This window comes from Petaurus breviceps, unplaced genomic scaffold, assembly GCF_028583685.1.
Source record: "Petaurus breviceps papuanus isolate PSGF00001 unplaced genomic scaffold, PetGlider_PUasm1.0 38, whole genome shotgun sequence".
NCBI lineage: Eukaryota > Metazoa > Chordata > Mammalia > Diprotodontia > Petauridae > Petaurus > Petaurus breviceps.
The window spans coordinates 12,111,224-12,131,547 of record NW_027186304.1 but is presented as its reverse complement, the minus strand read 5'-3'; positions in this window follow the sequence as shown (position 1 = coordinate 12,131,547).

The window sequence follows — 20,324 nt, the reverse complement described above, 5'->3', positions numbered from 1 at the left end:
CTTCCTTCCTTCCTTCCTTCCTTCCTTCCTTCCTTCCTTCCTTCTCTTTTTCTTTTCCCTTCCCTGCCCTCTGTCCATGTAGGGTATCATACCCTTCGCTGCAAGTGCTCTGCCTAAATGAATGTGAATTGTGATCACTGAAATCGTGGAAGACATCTTGGAATTTATGGGCTAGATTTTTTTTTAAGGACCTTACCTTAAACTAAAATCTCTCTAGCTCTCATTGAGTGATCAACAATAGGTCCCAGATAAAGTCCCACTTCGTCATTGTTTGGTTCCTAATTGGATCAGAGTTAATGTAAATAGCAATTGTTTCTGTTTTTCATATATGTTATATACATGTTGGTTGGATGGCATCACCTCCATGATGTCATGGTCCTTTTTGAGAATGAAGGACAAAGAACAACCTCTGTGAGTATTAGTAGGAGATGTTTTTGTTGTTTTTATTACTTTTTATATAGCAAGTTTTTTTTTAAATATCATCTATGAAGACTTATAAGTTTTCATTTAGATTAATGAACACAAAGATCCTTGGAATATAGACATAAGAAATGTCACATTATGATTACTCCCTTTTTTCCCAAGCACTGGATCTAACCCTTCCATGTTCTTAATAAAACAAAAAAGAAAAATAAAACATTTATGTTATCTTTCACTAAGTCTTCTCTTATTTCTGGCTTTAAACTTCCTAAAATCATCCTTAAAATGTCCTGAATATTTTCTATTCAGCTGTGGTCAGGAACCTCTCCTCTCTTTCATACTTGTCTTTTAGAAATCTGAATCTACAAGAGAGTTCTAGAGCAAAGAAAAAAAATTAAACTGGTTTCTTTAGATTCCTCAAACTATAATAATAATAATTATTAAAAATTATTAAAAATAATAGAAACAGGGGTGGCCAGGTAGCACAGTGAGTAGGAGCACCAGCTCCAGTGTCGGGATAACCTGGGGATCGAATCCCAGGCTCAGACACTTAGCACCCACCCAGAAACGCCTGACCATGTAACCTTGGGCAAGTTACTTAGCCCTAATTGCTTAGGGGCAGCTAGGTGGCTCAGCAAGTAAGAGCACTGGCTCCAGTGTAGGGATGACCTGGGGATCAAATCTGGGCTCAGATACTCAGCACCACACCCAGAAATAACTGGCCGTGTAACCTTGAGCAAGTTAGTTAACCCTGATTGCTTAAAAAAAATAAAATAATAAAAACAGAATTTCTTCAGAAATCCTGAAGGTCTTCCCCTCTTGGATTTATTTTTTTTTCTTTACTAGGTAATAGAGACCATTCTTGACCTCATGACTTACATAACCTTAATCACTTAAGGGGTGTTGCCTAAGTCAAACTGAGATCTGCTAAAGACTTTAGATTAAAAATACCTAGGTCGCTCACTGTATCCAGGGCCATCTCCAGTTGTCCTGATGTATATCTTGCCATTGGACCCAGATGATTGCAGAGGAGAAAGTGAAGCTGGTGACTTGGTACATCATTCCCTCACTTAAATAAAATTCACTTGCATGTTATGAATATACATATATCATCTGACATTCAGCAATGCTTTTCAATTGCTATGTTAGCATGTTCTCTTTCAGCGAAAACTACTTTCCTAGTGTTTTGATTGATTATACTATAGACTGTGTCTAAAAGTCTATAAACAAGATTGCAGCATTATAAAAGGTATCTTTTGTCACATCTCTCAGGAAACCATCTGCTTAAGTTGTCCCAAAATTTTCTCTCTCCAGTGCTTCTGACACATTCATCAGAAAAACTGTTGTACTATTTCTGATAACTTTTTTAAAAGAACCTATGTCATATCCAAAGTTTCCTAAAGATAAAGTACAATTTTATTCAAAGTAGAGCATTTTACATCCATAACTTATTAGTCATATTTCTCAGAAGCTAGAGGTAAAACTGAGGGTAAATGTTACTTTGAACAAACCTCTACTCAATAAAGATTCAAGAATTTAGAATTGAAGTAACTGTTAGAAAGCTTGTCCAATTTACAGTTTTAAATGAAAATTTATAGTTTAAATGTAGCATGGCACTACATCTGATCATTGAAAACCTTCTAATGAAAAGAAACTACTACCCTCAAGGCAACAATCCAACTGAGGATTAATTCTCATTGTCAGGAATTTTTACCCCTGAAATAATGCCAAAACTTTCCTCATGGCAACTCTTATCAAGTCAGAATATATTTAATTTTTCTTCTATATTCACATTTCAACCCCTCAAATACTTGAAGTGTGTAGAGTTTATATCGTTATATTGTCAAAGTTCACAGAGATGCATGTAACATAGAGCTCCATAGACAAAGATTAAGAAGAAGAGATAACAATTGTCTTTAAAAAAATCTGCCTAGAACAACACAAATAATACTTTGAAGAAGTAAAAAGAGGAATCTAAGGAAACCAGTTTAATTTTTTTTTCTTTGCTCTAGAACTCTCTTATAGATTCAGATTTCAAAAAGACAAGTATGAAAGAGAGGAGAGGTTCCTGACCACAGTTGAATGGAAAATGTTCAGGGAATTTTAAGGATGATTTTAGGAAGATTAAAGCCAGAAATAAGAGAAGTCTGAGGGAATGTTCTAAACATAACATAAAGTTTTTTTTTTAATTAAGAACATGGAAGGGTTAGATACAGTGCTTGGGGGAAAAAAAGAGTAATCAAAATATGACATTTCTTATATCTATATTCCAAGGATCTTTGTTTTCATTAATCTAAATGAAAACTTCTAAGTTTTCATAGATGATATTTAAAAAAATTGCCATATAAAAATAATAAAAACAACAATAATGCATTAATGTTGTTGTTGACTTTGTTACTTAGCTATCCTGGTAATAAGCCTCTTTAAACATATAAAACACTTTATTTCTACAATAAGAAACATGAATCCGTACTCAAATCAGTGCCAACTTGACAGAAACTTCCAGAGCTTTTATGACCCTGGAATAGCTTTTAAGACTCCCAAGGCAAGACTGTATCATTCTCAGTATTAGAGAAATACTGTAGTGAAGGACCCAGAACCTACTGAGAGAAAACAACAATATAGTTCTTATTCTCCTATCTAGGTCATATTCAAACAAGCTGGAGATGCATGAGAACACAATAAAAAGTATATATTTGCTTTAAATGAGTTTAAATATTTAGACTTAACCAAATTGCATTGCAATATACAGGAAAAAACTCCCAAAACGGAAAAAAACAGATATTCGTAAAACCACTGTCAATAATCATTGAGAAATAATCAAAGATATGAATAGTATATGTATACTTGAAAAAGGTCAACAGTAGCATAATGGAAAATATATGGATTTGAATTTCATAAAGATCTGTAGTTGGGGGTGGCCAGGTAGCACAGCGAGTAAGGAGCACTGGCTCCAGTGTCGGAATGACCTGGAGATCGAATCCTAGGCTCAGACACTTAGCACCCACCCAGAAACACCTGGCCATGTAACCTTCAGCAAGTTACTTAACCCCAATTGCTTAAAAAAAAGAATTGTAGTTGTAAGAAAGTTGTAGAAAGTAGGTCTTTCTGGCACTTAATTACTGTATGACCAAAGTCTTATGCAGTACATGTAAATTTGAGAACTCCTTTCCCAACCCAATCTCTGAAAGATTAGGAATTGTTTTCTGTAATAGTATCAGTCATGGGCAGCCATCCGTTGTATTCCTAGTATCAATGACCAATTTACCTCTGATATCAAATACTATTTCATATCTCTCCTACCAATAGCTCCTCAAATCAACCTAATTAGTTAGCTTACAGTGATATTAGCTTAATAGTGATATTTACTGAAAATTAGCAAAGATAAAACTACAAAAGCATTTCTCTGAATTGTAGCACATTCATGTACATTGGAAAATCACTGAAATGGTTGTTGGAAGCATCAATCAAACTTAAAGTTGTTGCTATAAAACATCTCCATTCTCCAAGAAGCTCATCTCTGGGTTTTGCCATAGCCAATGGACAGCTGGCTTTCTCCTTTACCAGACATAAAGGAGTCTGTGGCTATATTGATTCGCTGATCAGTCATACAGGTTGCTTTACAGGATTGGCTCAGCAACTGTGGATAAAAACACATTCTACTAGTGATTTCAACAACTGGACCTATGATAGTTCTTCTGACTTTTATAAGCTTTCAAAGTCATGACTTAATTCGTACTGGGAAGAAAAAAAATACAACAGAAAAAGAGAGAGAACAAATGATGAATTGTTCTGGGTGTTTCTGGGTGGGTGCTAAGTGTCTGAGCCCGTATTCGATCCCCAGGTCATCCCGACACTGGAAAAAATGAACAAATTCACATGAAGTGAATGGTGGGGAAGGGCCTCCCTCACCTAGATGCTTACACTATTTCTTTTTCCTTACTCAAAATACTCAGGGGAGGTTGAAAAACAGAGAGAATGCATACTTTTCTGTTGATGTTTATCATAACTATGTTCAGTTAATTTCAATACATAAGTAAAAGGCTTTCCATCACTACACAGTAAACAACAGGATACAATAAAAAAAATCAAAGTAAAACCAAAACCTACTCATACTCTGAATTGAAGGCATTGTACATCATCCATGAAACTCCATCAGTATTTTTTGGAAACAGATTCACCAAGCCTCCAATCACATTGCCAAAAGGAAGAGATACTGCATTTAGTACTAGGACTAGGCCCCCATTGGCCAACCCCTCATTACAATCATAATTTTCAATTGTTTATGTTTCAATTTCACCATCTTTAAGATAAGTAAAACTCTAACTATAGTATTCACCTCATAGGGTTATTTTACCACAAATATGTGACTTTGCTTATCATCAAACCACCCATTCAGGCTACGTTGCCATCTGTCTCCTATTATTTTCTCCTTTTCTCTTCCTGATCCAGTCAAATTTCTAGAGCCATGTTCCTGTATTTTGATGAATTGATTCATTTTTTGGAGGTGACTGAGTGTGCATAAACTTATCCAGTTCACTATATTTAGCTGGCCCCAGGTCTCAGATCATATTTTCTTTACCTTCTGATTTCCTTTAGCCAGCTACATAGACCTTCTTGCTATATGATCACTTCTGGTTTCTACGTTTTGCTAAAGAAATAATCATCAAAGAAAGAGTACCATTGTTTCTGGAAATACTGTGACAATTAACTGCCCAATTGATTAACTCACCTTCCCTTTTTGTTCTGAGATCAGAACTTTCTTCTGTCATACAGAGTCTAGAGCTCAGAATTGTGGCAGAGTTGAAGAATCATTTGCTGAAGCAGCAAAGATGTCTGTCCCATATACATTAGATTTCTAGAAGAAGGAAAAAAATGTTTAACTTTAAAAATGACATTATTGAGATATTGCTCCAGTTTTATTCAGATTATTCTGTTACTGTCAAGGGACCTTTCACATAATATTCCCCATTGATATGTAATTTCTCTGTCATACACTATCACTGGCACTCAAGTGTCATTAATGAACTTAAACATACTGTCCATTAATTAAGATCAGAGTAGAAATAGTTCATTTTGAAGCCAGTATGTCAAAGATATGCTCAAGGTATAATGTAGTTCAGAATCATGATGCATCATTTTCCAGAAAAGACCCATGTAACATTAAAAATGACTAGCTATTGCTTATATTAAAGGTTCCCAGTCATAATAGACAGATGATCTTTAAATGCATGAACGACATTAATATTGCAGTGGACTCTGATGACTTCTGAAGTTAGCTGTCACCAATTTATTCTGTTTTCATTCTCCCAATTAGCATAGCCTAGTTAAATGTTCTGTGAATGTTTGTGTCTGAGTTTTGAAAATGTTTCCATAGTCCTTGAAAGAAAGAAAACAATAATTAATCTTGATCTTAAAAACTCCATTTCTGCAAATATTTTAAAGTATTTTTATGGGTAGAAAAGTATGCTAGGAACTAGAGAGTTTAAAAAATATATAAAACATGTGATAGATTACAATTACATATAATTAACTATAATACACAATTATTTTATTATCAATGGCATCTAAGGAGTTAAAGGTTATTAACTTTTGTAGAGACCACAAAAAAAGCTTCTTAGAGCAGTTGTGAATTGGGCTTCATAGGGAGAATCCAGGCACATATTAGTAAATGATTTGAAAGCAATGTATTTTTACTACAGTATTCTACAAAATCTATTCCCCTAATTTCATTCTCTTATGTTTATTTCCTCTTACTACTATATCTCAGCACAACAGCAAAGCATGACCTTTGTCAAGTTTTAAAAATTTTAAAAATTGTTTGTATTTTCTTTCTTTCTTTTTTTCTCTCTCTTTTCTTCTCTCTTTTAAAAGTAATATATTATTTTTCCCCAAATACATGTAAAAATAGTTTTAACATTATTTTCATTCAATGAAAACTAATGAATGAATGCTTAAATGAAGGAAGGCAGGGAGGAAGAAAAGAAAGAAGAAGGAAAGAAAGGAAGGTGGGGGAGGGAAAAGAGTATGCTTTAATCTGTTTTCACCCAACATCAGTTCTTTCTCTGGAGATTGATAGCATTTTTCTTCACTAATCCTTTGGGATTATCTTGGATCATGGCATTACTGGGAATAGCTAAGTCATTCACAGGTCTTCATCATACAATATTGTTGTTGCTGTGTACAATGTTTTCCTGCTTTGGCTCAATTCATTATGTATCAGCTCATGTAAATCATTCCAGGTCTTTCTGATATCATCCTACTTATTATTTATAATATCACAATAATATTCTTTTAAAATCATATACCACAACTTTTCCAGACATTCCACAACTAATGGACATCCCCTAAATTTCCAATTATTATTCATCACAAAAAGAGCTAGTATAAATATTTTGTCTAAATAGGTTCTTTTTTCACTTACTTAAAAAAAAAATCTCTTTGAGATACCATGGAATCTTTCCTTCTCTCTTTCTTTTTCTCTTCTTTTTTTTCCCCTATGATCTAACAAATTCAGAAAGACATATTACCAGAAATTTGGTCATGAGATGACTTTTTTCCTTCAACTGCAGTAACTCAAGGAAAGCATTTTCTAAGTAGTAGAGGGGTTATGATTCAATCTAATGAAATTAAGAATCATTGATTTGAGTTTCTCTTTAACTGTAACTTGTACCCTTAAAGAGACAGTATTTTCATACACACATGTATGTATATATATATATTATATGATATATACAATACTATTGTATATATGACATATACATATTATATAATTTAATCCAGTAATTTTTTTTTCAGATGCAGAAATAAATACCCAGAAAGAATACTTTTTTTGCCTAGTCACATAACAAATTAGAGGAAAGGTTAGAACTAGAAGCCAGTTGACTGCACACTTAAATTTTCTGATTTAATACCATGCCCAGGATACACAAGCACTATTTTGAATCACCAAGGTCAGTTGTTTTTTCCTTAAGATGTTCTTACAACTGTCTACTCAGTAGGAAACCAAACAGTGTTGTCTTTATTTATGGCTTCAAGCACTCTGAAGAGATAGATATGGAACAAGGGTGTGACCTGCTTTGTTTGTTTAAATTGCAATACCTCCAACCACTTGTAATCTCCTTTTGACCAAGTAGGGATAAGGGTGGAAGAAAATTTTAATACTTTGTTTATGCAAGAGCACTATGTAAAAAAACATTTATCACTTTTACCTTTCTGTCAGGGAAGTGAGCCATGTGTTAAAAAAGAATCTCTTGAATAGTTTCATTTTAAGATGAATTTGAACAGAACACATGACATTTTGAAAATGAGTATATTACTGAAATTCAAAATAACAAATTAAAAAATTGAAATGGGAGTTCGTAACTGAAATTCTAAGAGAAAAAAAAATGCCAGCAACATAAACAAGTTCTAGCAGAGAGGAGTGATATAATATAGAAAATAATAAGAGCCTGACAATTAATGAGCAATAAAAACCAGAGAATTTCTGTTAGATGTTTCCATAACTGTAATGTCATATATGCTTAATACATCATATATTATATATAACAGGGTAATGAAATATCCATAAGATTCCTTTTCTTATTGTTCTGTCCTCTACTAAATCACCCTTTTGTCCTATCTTTATTAATAGGGTTGAATGGCACATTCTAAAAAATCTCCCCATGTAATTTCTCTTGCCATTTTCACTATTTTGAATCAGTGTACATATCCTGAATAAAGAGTAAATCACAGTTAACATGAACAAATATGGATGAAAATTTAGTACGTTTATTGATTGTGCTTTGCTTTGACCTTTTATTATTATGGCTTATTATTTATCATTATGTCAATATATCAGGGATCTAATATTTCCTGCATGCAGGTAGCCCCTCACCCCAAAGAGAGTATAACCCTCTAAAACTTAGCAGGTAATATTTGATGATGAAGTTCTTTGATCAGCTTCTCTGGCTAAAAGATTCATCACCCTCTGGCCAATGTGTATATCAGAACATTCAAGCATAAATAAATTGTTTCTTAGGCAAACATATCTGCCCTCTGTTAGTGGGTCTATACCTGATAGCTTTCCAGCTTTGTGGCACTAGAGCTGGATCTCTGCTTGCATAGATTCAGAGAATCCAAAGGGTTTTTCTTTTTGTTTGTTTTGGTTTTGTTTTGTTTTGTTTTTCTCTATGCTGATGAGGAAGACACAAGAGAAGATCTTTCATAAAGGATTATTTACATAAGCATAACTGGAGAGTGGACTGGGCTAGCAACCATAACTGGCATAAGTTCTTTAGATGTTGTTGTTGGAAGGCAGGTAGGTGGCACAGTGGAGAGAGTGCAGGGCCTGGTGTGAGAAAACAACTCTTCCTCCTGAGTTCATATCTGGCCTCAGACACTTACAAGTATTATGACTGGAAAAATAACTTAATCCTATTTGTCTCAAGTTTTCTCATCTATAAAATGAACTGGAGAAGGAAATGGTAAAGGACTTGAGTATCTTTGCCAAGAAAACACAGAATGCACTAATGAAGGGTAGGATATGACTGAGAAGACTGAACAACTGGCCGAGGTTGGTTACATACTCATGAATATTTAACATTTGCACCATCATCGTTATAATTTCACCTTACCACTTTCTCCATCATCATGGATACTATGGTTATTTTAAGTAATAGATATTAACAAAAAAAGAGCATTTGTTCCAATATTTGTGGCAAAAGTAAATTCTCAATGCGAAAGAATTTAATTTTGAATAGTTAGCATGTTACCATTTCTGGGTATTGAAATTGTTTCAAGTGATTATTACAAATTAAATTTAGTATCATCTAGGAACCTGGGATACTAACAAAATTAACTTTTGAATTTTGTATTACCTACACCTTTTTTTTGGTAAATTATATTTTGAAGGATTAATCCACACATTATTTTTGCATAGTACTTTTATAACATAGGTTCTATAAAAGACAAACTCAACTTATTTTTAGCACACATAAATTATAGTGAATTAAACCTTTTCTGACATTTATATATCTGAATATTTCATTTTTGACTGAATTTTTGTTTTCTTTGTCATATTTTTAAAATTTATAATGAGATATGTCTGCCAATTGGTTCCTAATTTTTAAATGTCATAAGTTATCAATATAATGGATTTTTTTAAATTATTGGTTTGTGTATATCATTTTCCAGGTGTTTGAACTTGAATAAGTCACACCTTTTATGGGCAAAGTTTCCTCAGTTTAACTTAGAGATAATTAAATGATCTATCTAACAGTTTTGCTATGAGACATATGGGTAAAATATTTTTAATCAGAAAATATTATATAAATGTCACTAATACTCTTGCTAGTTATCATTCCAATGTTTTTATTTCTGCAACATATATATGTATATATATATAGAAGTATAAAATATTGTGTATTATATTTCAGAAATATAATCATTATACTAACTAATCTTAACTAGTAATTATTTCATCCATTCATTCAAAAAGCATTTATTTAGCACCTACTATATTTCCAGTTATATACTAAGTGCTGAGGAGTCAAAGATCAATCAAAACAGTCCATTAAAAGAGTGTGAAACAAATAATGTTCACATACTATTTTTGCTACTATCATTTACTGTCAAGACAGAAAACTATTATGTAATAGGAGTCCATTCAAAATTAGAAGTGCAGGATTTGAGCTCTGTCACATAATCAACATATGCCTTTATCTTCTTTAAATCCTAATTTCATCATCTTTAAATGGAGGTAATAAAATTCTGATCCTAAAAGAGTTATTATGAGCATTAAAAAGTCTGTGCTTTGTAAAGTATAAATAAAACAGTAAGCAAATGCAAATTATTAAAAAATAGTATCAATCAATAAATTCACACTAACCATTTTCATTTTACAGAATCTCAAAGGTGAAAAGGACCTCAAAACCACATAGGCTAATCTATATGCAAATTAAGTCTTAAACCACATACCAGGTAAATGGCCATTAAGTTTCAGGCAACCAGTTACTCAATAAGCATTTATTAATTGCCAATGCTGTTCTAGGTGCTGTGCTAAGCCTCTCCTTGAAGATCTATTAGATAACCTGCTGCTTCCCAAAGCAATCCATTCAACATTTGGATAGCTATAATTGCTGGGAAAGTTTTACTTATGTCAAATAAAGAATTGTTTCTTTTCAGCTTCTTTCTATTATGCTTATTTCTATTCCTAAGCAAAGAAGAGGGAATAGTATCTTTCTTCTAAAGACCCATCTTTGTATATTTACATGTATGGTATATGCATGCAAGTACATAGATAGGTAGCATGGTAGGTAGGTAAATATGACTTCTGAAGACCTAAAATTGCATTCTTCCTCCATGATATAATCCTTTCAGCAGGGAAAATAATTCTGTTGGGAATTCTAGTGGGGAACCATGACACATGTGCTTTACCTCATTACATATAAAAGCATTCTGAGTTGTTCTTACTATTTTTGTTGATTATTGTTAGTGTTTTGTTTTACTTTTAGATGCATATTCCAGAAGCAACCATTTGGAGCTCTGGTGAAGAATAGTGAAGCACTTTAACAGATGGCAAGTGATGAGAACAACAAGAGGGATTAGAACAGACTTAAAGAATTATAGTCATGGGAAATACACGTGAGTGATAAATGTCCTTTCAGCCTCTCTCCCAACAGAATCAAAAGGTTAACAATATGAGAGATTTAGGTGCAGGAGTAAAGAATATATCCTGGTACTCACAAAGACTTGTCCTATAAAATGAAGTAATAGACCACATTGTGCAATTGTCAAATAGTATGCTATGGGTTAGCACTGCAGATAGTATCCTTGAAATATGCATCATTATTTTTTACGAGAGTTGGGAGGACAAAGCTATAGATCAAACCATGAAAAATTCTGGTCATTCTAGGAATTTTCATGTGAGTTCTGCATGCTATAATAAAGTTAGGATACACACACACACACACACACACATGTAATTATTATTATAAGTCCCTGGAAGACATTTGTCTGTAAGGGTTATGGGATTTAAAGATCTTCCATGCCCCTTGAAACCTGCTGATGTAGCAGGAAGGGGTGGGGCAAGAGAAAGCTGAAGCCAAGCTAGAGTCCATGCAGTAGCAGTGGTGGCAGCAGCAGTAGTGGTGGTGACAGCTGCTGCAGTGGCAGTGGAGGCAGTGGTGGTGGAGGTGTGAACTCCTTCTTTCTGAGCCAGCCAGAATTTCTGCTAAGGGCTCCTGCTGAGGACTGCCACGAACAGGAACTGCAGGGGCCGGAGCTACTTGGAGCATGCTTAGTGAATGCTGAACAGTTGCTATGAGTGGGAAGGGGAGGATCTTTGCCTGAGGTAGCCTTTTCTGTTTTGAAGGCTTGAGAATGTGGGTGTTTACTACATTAACTACATGTGCCAACTTCATAACTACTGTGATGGCTTTAACTTTTTGGTTCTGGGACTCAGTTTTCTGGTATTTGAATACATGTTCTAGCTTTGTTCTCTCTATAGAGAGCCTGGTATATTATGTGATTAATAACTATATCAGCATATTTATAGTTACCATAGGCATTGTGAATATTGCATTGTTGATACAATGTCACATTGAATTGTTTGGACCCTCCATGTGGAGAACAAGCCTTAAATGTAGCAGTTTTCTCAGTAAATATTTCTTACTAATCAATAAGCTACATAACATATGATTCAAAGCTAATAGCATGCTACTTGACATCACATTTCATGTAGCACAGATATTAGGATGGAACAGTAGATAACATAAGCATACCTTATCTATTTTTTTTTAAGTAATTCCATGAAAATATGATGCTAGATGAGATGACAATAGGGGAAGCAATTACACAGGAAGAAATTCTCTGGATGGATGAGTAGCCAAAAAAATCTATAATCTTATAGCAGCTTTTCTCAAAATTACATTGGAGTTTGGCTGTTCTATATTTACAATGCCTATATATGTTTGTGTATGTATATATTTGCAGATGTATATACTCATGCATATATACATACACACATACATACACTCATTGATTTAGCAGTTCTCTAAAGCGATACTAATCACAATGCATACATATTCCTCATCTAACATGATGAACACACACACATCTTCCCAAAGTTCTCCATAGGGGATCTATTCAACATTCTGGAGACTTTGCTCTATTTTTCCTACTGTCAGGTTTCCAGAGGTGCACTGTAGCCTACCTTGTCAACTTGGCAACCCCCGCTGTAATCATGTATCCAGTTTTCTCTTTTTGTTGTGCCATTCTTTGATGATATCTTCTTTTCCCATTCTTTGGTGTTCTTCGATTTTTGTGTGCTGCATCTTTGTCACACCAAATATGTACCTTTCTAGAAGACATATTTACTGAGAAAGCATAGACAGAAGAGAAGTACGACAAAATCTTCCCAGACTGGGAGATACACTTTCTCTGCTAACACCTAGGAAGTCTCTGGGAAGAGTAGACTAAAATTGAAGTGGTTGCTGCAAAACACACACATAATGCGCACACACACACACACACACACACACACCAACCAAAAGCAAACAAACAAATCCCCAAAACAAAAACACCTAGGTTGGAAATTTTTCCTGGATCTGGGAGCCTTCTCTTTTTGTAGAGTTACCACAAAACTGTTTTTTTTTTTCATTTGCTGGGTTGACTCTTTGAAGGTCTTTGTCAAGTAGATCAGTCCTCAGGGATGTTTACTGGGTTTTGCTAATGTTTCCACCATCTGGAGAACTTCTGCAATTAGTAGGATCTCAGATCACTTTAGTAAATATCCTGGCATTAACAGCCTCTGCGTATTTCTTAGCAAGATTAGGAAAGAAGAAATACATTGGAAGCAGAAGACAATGCAAATTAATGGATTAATGACTGCTGAGCCTAAACTGGTTTCACATGCCCTCTAGTTGGAAGCTTAGAAAAGTTCCCTCTTTCAAAGGAGAAAGAAAAAAAAAGAGAGAGATTGCTGGAATTTTTAGTATGCATACAAAGGTCCAGCTCAGTGATCAGTTAAAAAAAAACAAAACTTTTCATCACTTAGTATGTTGAGAGGAAACCAGAGTATATTGCATGTGCTCTGAAATGGAGCAAGGTCTCCTTTTCCTTGAAGCAGGGTCACTAAATCTCTAAGTGAATTAGAACCAGTCAAGACATATTGAACATGCTTTAAAGATGGGGGTCTTCCTTGGCCAGTGCACCCATCATACTAGACAAAAATAAAATTTAAAAAAGACACAAGATTTGCCTTCAAAGAGATCTTATTCCATTGTGTGAAGCTAAACATATACTTTATTTTTTTTAAAGCAATCGGGGTTAAGTAACTTGCTCAAGGTTACATGGTCAGTTATTTCTGGGTGTGGAGCTAAGTATCTGAGCCCAGATTTGATCCCCAGGTCATCCCAACACTGGAGCCAGTGCTCTTACTTGCTGAGCCACCTGGCCGCCCCTAAACATATACTTTAAGGAAAAAAAAAAACACAAAGTTGAGAGGCACTGCTGTAGCTCTCTTGGGAAAAAGAGGGGCAAGGCAACTGTGGCAGAAATGCTACAGGACCTGATCCTTTCCAAAGCAGTAACCATAAAGATTATCAAGGAGGTACTCCCTTGGTGACAACACCACCAAAGAGGCCCGTCTTTCAGGTGTCAGTGTGTTAGTATTATAGGTCATGCCCCCTGAAAACAGCTTTGAAGTGAAAGGGGAGTGAAAGATCATGAATCCTGGTGATGTACTATTAGCCATGAAAAAGAAAGAATTTCAGTGATTTGTTTACTCTTTTAAACTAGAACTAGAAATACAGGCATGAACAGAAAAATAAAGGAAGCTGCAGAGAAAAAGAAAGACAAAGGAAAAAGGACAGATTATGAGAATCAAGACAAGAGTAGTGAAGATTATAGAGAGATATTTATTCCCTTCTCTTACCCCTTCTCTGTCCTTTACTAGTTTAAATTATTGGAAGAAATAAAGTATGTTTCTCTTATCCATCACAAGGGGAAATGTATGGTAAAGCGTGAAACCAATAAAAGGAAGACAATGGGGTTGGCTAGGTGGCTCAATTAATAGAGCAACAGCCCTGGAGTCAGGAGGACCTGAGTTCAAATACGGCCTCAGATACTTGACACACATACTAGCTATGTCACTTTGGGCAAGTCACTTAACCCCAATTACCCTAAAAATATGAAGGCAATGGAAAAAAAATTATAGAAACAGATAAGAGTGGCAAGCAAGGGAACAGAGACTATTGCCCTCATTTATTACTTGGAGTGATGGCATTGAAAGACTGGGGTACTGTAAAGAATCATCCTAATCCGGCCTGAAAAACAATGGTGAATTGAGCTATGAGGAGTGGCTTTATGTGGTGGATGTATGTATGTATGTATGTATGTATGCAAGTGTGTGTATGTATGTTTGTCAGAGAGAGACAGAGACAGAGACACGCAAAGACAGAGACACACAGAAAAAGATGAGACAGAGAAAGGGAAGAGTCAGAGACAGAGGAACAGAGAAAAAGAGTATCCCTCTCTATTTCCTATCTTCCATTAAGTATCAGAGAGCTGTTAAAAAAAAAAATGGTTCCGCAATCCATGTAAAAAGGGGACTTTAAACAAACTTTGGAGCTGCAGAACCCACAAAATGACACAGAGAAGATAACCTCCACTGAGGACAACCCTGCAGGCTGGCAGAAATCCAGTGCAGCACTCTGGGAGCTGAGCCTAGCCCCATGCCCAGGCTTTAGCCCCAGGGAGGGCCTAACCAGTGGCCAGCAGGAGGGATTCCAGATAAGCAGCAGCTGTGGCCCTTTCCAGATTTATCAACACATAGATGCAAAGGACAAAGTGAGAGGTCAGTGCAGTCTGGACTTTGGGACCCAGTAAGTGGGAGTGCATGGCTTTTACCCCTGGGGAGAGGAGCCACTGAGACACAAGCACAGCCAGCCAACGCCACATGGCAGCTTCAGCTCCTGGCCTGCAGAGTGTAGGGGTGCCAAACACCAGTCTGAGGGATAATCGCTCTTGCTTTAATCTGCTTGGATCTGGTTTGTGATCTAGGGTGGAGGTCCTAGGGCATGTGTCCAGCTTGCCAGAGCAAGTGGAGACCTCAGTGAGGGCACCCATCTAATACCTCTTGTCAGCTGAGGAAAGCCCAGTGTTTGTAACAAAAGCTCCCTTGTCTCATGGCAGAGTCCTACTGTGGCAGAAAGCCCAGGGGTCAAGTGACTGAGGGGCAACATGACCAGGCAAAGGAAACAAAGCAGACAGAAGATTCCAACATTACACTCCTATTTTGGGGGAAAAAAAGGAGCAAAGCTTGGAACAGGAGGAAGACAGTCAAGTCAGAACTCCTGCACCAAAAGCTTCTAAGGAAAACACAAGGTGGTTACAGGCCATAGAGGACTTTAAGAAGCAGATAAGAGAAATGGAGGAAAAATTGGGAAGAGAAATGAGAACAATGCAATAAAATTATGAAATGAGAGTCAACAGCCTGGCTGAGGAAAATAACACCTTAAAAAATTGACTAACTCAAATGGCAAAAGAGGCTCACACAGGCAATGAGAAGAAGAATGCCTTAAAAAGCCAAATTTGCCAGATGGAAAAAAGAATCTCAAAAGCTCACTGAGGAGAATCATTGCTTCAGAATTAGAATGGAGAAAATGGAAGCTAATGACTTTATGAGAAATCAAGATGCTGTTAAACAGATCCAAACAAATGAAAGAATAGAAAGCAATGTGAAATATCTCATGGGAAAAACACTGACATGGAAAATAGATCCAGGAGAGATAACGTAAAAATTATTGGACTACCTGAAAGCCACGATTAAAGTTACAACCTAGAAATCATCCTCCAGGAAGTTCTCAAAGAAAACTGCCCTGATGTTTTAGAACCAGAGGGCAAAATAGGTTTCAACCAGAGGTTGAAAGAATCCGCCAATCTCTGCCTAAAAAAAATCCCAAAAAGAAAACTCCTAGGATTTTATGGCCAGGTTCTGGAATTCCCAGATTAAGGAGAGAATATTACAAGCAGCCAGGAAGAAACAATTTGAATATTGTGGAAACACAATCAGGATAACCCAGGATCTGGCAGCTTCTACTCTGAGGCATCAAAGGGCTTGGAATATGATATTCTGGAGTTAGGAGCTGGGATTAAACCCAAGAGTCCCCACCAAGTAAAACTGAGTATTATGTTTCAGGGGGAAATATGAAAATTCATTGGAATAGAGGACTTTCAAGCATTTTTGATGAAAAAAAACAGAGTTGAATAGAAAATTTGACATTCAGATACAAGAAGCAAGAGCAGCATGAGAAGGTAAACAGGGAAAAGAAATCCTAGGGAACTTATCAAAGTTGAACTATTAACATTCCTACATGGAAAAACAATAATTGTACCTTATGAAACTTTTCTCAGTAGTTGAAGGGAATAGAAATATATATATATATATATATATATATATATATATATATATATATATATGTCTATATAGGAGGGTATATGGGCATATGAATACATATGTGAATGTGTGTATATATGTTTACAGGTATACAAAGATAGAGGGCACAGGACCAATTTAACAGGAAGGGATGATACTTAAAAGGTGAAATTAAGAGGTGAGAGAGGAATATAATGAGAGGAGATGGGGAGAGAGAGAATGGGGGTAAACTATCTCATATAGAAGAGTCAAGGGAAAATGTTTACATTGGAGGGGAAGAATAGGAGGGTAAAAGTGAATGGGTCAACCTTATTCCCTTTGAATTTGGCTTGAGGAGGGAATGAAATACACACTAAATAGGGTATCTCACCCTCCAGGAGAGTGGGGGGGGGAAGGGGATGAGAAGGGAAATGATGGAAGGGACGAATGGCTGGGTGGGAGGGAAGTTGAAAGCACCCTCTTTTGAAAAGGGATGGGTTCAAATTAGAGAATAGAACAAGTGAGAGGTGGGAGAGGAGGGAGTGAAATATAGTCAGTCTTTTACAATATATCTACTATGTTATTGTGTTGCATTAGCCACACATGTACAACCTACACTTAGCTGCTTATCTTCCTAGTAAGGGTGAGTGACAAGGGAGGAAGGGAATGAATCTTGAATTCAAAGTTTCAAAATCAAATGTTTAATTAATACTTTTTTACATACAATTGGGAAATGAGATATACAAGCACTGGGTCATAGAGATCCACTGGAAAAGTTGAAAGGTGTATGGGAGAAAATATGGTAGAGAGCAGATTGAAGGAGGGGATGTCCTGTGGGACTGCTGTTTTGGGGTGTTGTGTAGGGGAAATACTGGGAGAAAATTTTTAACTCAAAATCTGGTGGAAATGAATGATGTAAATCAGAAGTTAATAAAGCATTTGAAAAAAATGCAAGAGGAAACTGTTTCAATGGAGGGGAAGAGCAGGAAGTTGAAAGGGAATGTGTGAACCTTACTCTCATTGAATTTGACTAAATGAGGGAATAACATACCCACTCAATTGGGCTTCTTACCCTACATGAAAGTATGGGGGAAGGGGATAAGTGAGGGGCTGATAGAAAGGAGGGCAGATTGGGAGACTGGGTAGTTAGAAGCAAACACTTTTGAAAAGGGTAAAAGGAGAAAATAGAATGAGTGGTTGGTAGGATAAGATGAAGGGAAATATAGTTAGTCTTTCACAATATAACGACTATGGAAATGTTTTGGGTAATTACACATGTATGATCTATATTGAATTGCTTGTATTCATGGTGGTTGTGGGTGAATTGAGAAGGGACAGAATCTGGAACTCAAAGTTTTTAAAACAAATGTTAAAATAAATAAATACTGATTAAAGCCTCAAGTTGGCCACTAAATAAATGATTATCAAGTGCCAACTATGTACCAAGTTCTGTGCTAAGTGTTAAGGCTGTTAGGGATTTCACTGTCTAATGGGGAAGATAATTTGGAGAAAAGTATGAACAAGCAAATTATGTAGCAGATAAAACAGAAAATAATAAACAGAAGGAAGGCACTAGACTTAAGAGGGATTAGAATATGTTTCTTGTAGATAGTGAGATTGAAGTTGGGACTTGGAGTAAGTCAGACAAACCAGACAAACTCCTTCCATTAGGGGAATTCTTCAGTAAGGAATCATTTGGCCCTGGAAGTTTACATATTTTGAGGAAATAATAGGTGTTCATTCATGGATTTGAGCTGTTTTCTTTATTGTTTTAGTAAAACTAAAATTGTTCTGAATATTTTGAAATACACCTTTGCAAGTGTACAATCTATCATTTATTATTCATTAGCATACATAGCATATTTTCTGAGTGTTTGAACCCAGGGAACTTTATTTTATTTAAATATAAACATTTATTTAATACTCAATCATGAAGCATGTTATTTTATTCATTAAATAAATGAAAAATTAAGAAAACAAATAAAATATGTAAACATTATAATAATATATGCTTTAAAACTAAAAAAATATATAACAATTAATCTTTTTTGGGGAGAGAAGAGACATGAAAATACTAAATATATCTGAACTGCTTCTCATGCATTTGATATTAGGGAATACTAGACAAATATCCCAAATTTCCTGGATAGGTCTTATAAGACCAAAAAATGACATCTCCACCATGTACCTGGACCTATTGTGTCATTATGTGTGACACAAGTATTATACATACATTAATTTCATTCACACTATTTATTAAAGCACATTTTATATAGAGAACATTATTCTAGGACCTGATTACTTATGTCAAGATTAGTGTTCCCTCATACAAACGCAGAAATTATTTTATGTTTGTATCAATTACTCAATCAGTCAACAAACACTTTTTAATATTTATTATTTAGGAATCCCTGTGCTAAGCAGTGATGATACAAGGACAAAAGTAAAATAATTCCTGGACTCAAGGAGCTTACATTCTAATGTATATTACAAATTAATATAAAATTGTTTTGATACGGTGGACACTAAACACTGAGACATCAGGAAAGGCTTCATATATTGGCTCTCACTTGAATTGAATCTTCAAGGAAACCAGGAATTCCAAGAGGTAGAGGTAAAGGAGGGAGGTCATTCTAAGTATAGGGTACAATCTAGGTATAGTTAGTACATGTCCCCATCTGAATAGTACTTTCCCTTTTAAGAAGGTCAAGAAAATAGACTAACACTATGTATTGGTAGTGGGATATGTAATTTTCATTCTATATGTTCTTGGTACCTCTAGTATCAAGATTTTTTTTTCTTTTTGGAGTGGGGAACGTAGGGCAATTGGGGTTAAGTGATTTGCTCATGTTCACACAGCTAGTTTTTGTGTTAAGTGTCTGAGGACAGTTTTGAACTCAGGTCGTCCTGACTCCAGGACCATTGCTCTACTCACTGTGCCACCTAGGCACCCACAAGAATTTTTTTTTAAATCAACTTTTATTAAGTTCCTATGCCAACCCTCTTTACTGTTGAGGCAAATGTAATGACAAAGCCAGTACTGGGATTTGGGATGTGGGGCCAGTGGTTTGGGATAACAATACCACTCTGAAGAAAGGAATTTAATTATAATTGGATCCCAAGAAGGAAAGAGAGATAAGAGGTTGTGTGGAGGGAGGAGAGTAGAAGCTTTTCAAATGGTACCATGAAAAAAAGGATGTGGAGAGAAACAATTACTTTTATATGTTCTAAATAATAATTAGATAAGATTAAGAATTTTGGTCAAGATGGCCTTTTTGACTTTTATTTCTCCTTCCATTGATTATTCTCATAAATTGATTATCCTCTCTAACTTTGCTTCATGAATATCTCTCTTGTCTTTAATTGGTTAAACATTTCTTTTAGATAAGAAAGCCTGTTCCCATGATTAAATATCCAGGGTAGTATGTTTGTATTATTAATCACTATCAGTGAAATCTTATTTTAATGAGATAGTCTATATAGATTACTTTGGATTCTCAAAGGTTTC